The sequence below is a fragment of the Natator depressus genome, chromosome 11, assembly GCF_965152275.1.
Source record: "Natator depressus isolate rNatDep1 chromosome 11, rNatDep2.hap1, whole genome shotgun sequence".
Taxonomy (NCBI): Eukaryota; Metazoa; Chordata; order Testudines; family Cheloniidae; genus Natator; species Natator depressus.
The window spans coordinates 5717856-5720163 of NC_134244.1; the positions used below are offsets into that span (position 1 = coordinate 5717856).

General features: G+C 45.6%; 1 non-coding gene across 1 annotated transcript; it reads right to left on the reverse strand.

The window, feature by feature from the left end:
* Nucleotides 1–1016: 1016 nt before the first annotated feature.
* Nucleotides 1017–1144, reverse strand: LOC141996327 (U6atac minor spliceosomal RNA). The gene has a single exon (XR_012641533.1). It is a non-coding gene; the product is annotated as a U6atac minor spliceosomal RNA (small nuclear RNA).
* Nucleotides 1145–2308: the final 1164 nt, after the last annotated feature.

Sequence of the window (2308 nt, forward strand, 5' to 3'; positions counted from 1 at the left end):
AGCTTATGCTCAAATAAATTGGTTAGTCTCTAAGGTGCCACAAGTACTCCTTTTCTTTTTGAGGTTAGATCAATCAGGGAGGATGAGGCCCTCTTCTAGCAGTTGAGGTGTGCGGTGTGTTGCTGGGTACTGGATCATTGAAAAGTGACCAGCTGATCACCGGGCCTACCCAGGGCACCAGCACCCCGGGGCTCCAGGAGCAGTTAAGATGTAGTCAGGGGTATTTATAGTAAAAGTCCTGGACAGGTGCTGTGAATTTTTATTTATTGACCGTGACCTGTCCAGGACTTTTACTAAAATACCCGTGACTAAATCTTAGCCTTAATTAGGATAGGCTCCCAGATGCGTGTAGACTGCATGCAGGATTCCTGGGTACATTCCGATTAGAATTGGTGGAGCACGAATGCCCCAGCAGAGGGAAAACGATGCTGTGTTAATGCTATGGTTTAGTTATGTTTTTATTTTTTCTTAACTATAATGCAGTTGTGTAGCAAACAATTCTGAGGTAGAGAAGAGACATACCATTGCTTGAAACCAACACCACACTCAGCTGACTATTCCTGGAAACCTGCTGCCTCTTACATGCACAGCAATAACAACTTGACAAACGTGCAAACATAGTGTGGGCTTTGTCTGCTCTCTTTCTGCTAGTGGGCTATACTCTACTGAAGAGCGGCTAATCATAAAATGCCGGATATAGCATCTTCTCTACATCTGTGTGGGTTTTGTTTGCAGGTTTATGAACCTTTCCCTTCAATTTTAATTTGTTTGGGGGGTCCCATCCTTCATGTTGCTGTTTCCGTTCTGGGTGTAAATCATAGAATTTTAGAATATCAGGGTTGGAAGGGACCTCAGGAGGTCATCTAGTCCAACCCCCTGCTCAAAGCAGGGCCAATCCCCAATTTTTGCCCCAGATCCCAAATGGCATCCTCAAGGATTGAACTCACAACCCTGGGTTTAGCAGGCCAATGCTCAAACCACTGAGCTATGCGTCCTCACCCCCCCCCCCCCCAAAAAAAAAAACTTGGTTAGATGCCATGAAGTAAGTGGCAATGCCTTAACCATATGCGTGTTGTAAAGGTCACTAGGACCTCTTCCATCCTTATCAAGGGGAGTGCTAACCTTTTCTCCTTTCATACAACATAAATGAACCCAAGCCTGTTTTTAGATGAGCTTCAGGTGGTCCAGTGATTAGGGCATTGGCTTAGGACCCAGGTTCAACTCCCTGCTCTGCCACAGACTTTCTGTGGGGAAAGCAAGTCACTTATCTGCTCCGTGCCTCAGTTTCCCCATCTGTGAAATGGGGATGATAATGCTTTGCTACCTCCTAAGGGTGTTGTGAGGCTAAAGAATATTAATGATTGTGAAGTGCTTTGAGGTTTATTGATGAAGCGCACACTGTAAGAAATAGTCATTATTATTCCAGAGTCTTGGCCAGGCTTCTCTGTTTCAAATGATATAACAGAGGAAATGCAGATTTTGCAACAAAAGGTTTGCATGGCTCTGCATAATCATGGTCTCCTTGATGAATTGAACCTGCAGTTTCCAGCACAAGAAGCACAAGCCTTCCACTTGAGCTTCAAAACAGGCTCCTTAGCTCGGAATAAATAACAGACTCTTATGGCAGCTGTGTCACCTGTCCAACAGGTTATGATATCCAAGATCCTTAGCAAAGCTCAACACCTGCTGCCCTGGGGCTGCTCTCCCCAGCACTGATGGAGAGGCAGAGAAGCTAAGTTGTACAGTGCCCCGGACTCCTTCCATTGCCAGTATGCCTTGCTCAAAGGAAATGAATGGCTTGCTTGCCCCTGTCAATCAACTGAAAAAGCCTTCTTCACACCACCCTGTAAGCAGAAAGGATGGTCCAGTGGCCATGGCACTAGCTTGGGACTTGAAAGAGCTGGGTTTGAGTCCCTGCTCTAGCACAGACTGCCTGTGTGACCTTGGGCAAGTCACTTAGCCTACATGGGCCTCAGTTTCCCCATCTGTAAAATGGGGACAATGGACTTCACAGGGTGCTGTGAGGATAAGTATATTAAAAAGACTGTGTGGTGCTCAATTACTATGGTGATAGAGGCCAGATAAATACTATTGATTGATTTATCTCCAGGGTAGGAACCAATTCCCCAGGCAGGGCCCACTTGTTTCCATATAGAAAAGCCAGGTAATGTTGCCCTGGATTTGAGGGGAGTGTATACCCCAGCATGTGATCAAGCTAATTGCAATCATATTATGTGCATTCAGCCACCCTGAATTAATGAAATAGAACACCACATAGGGTTAATTTGGAGACAGGCTTTCAGAACCA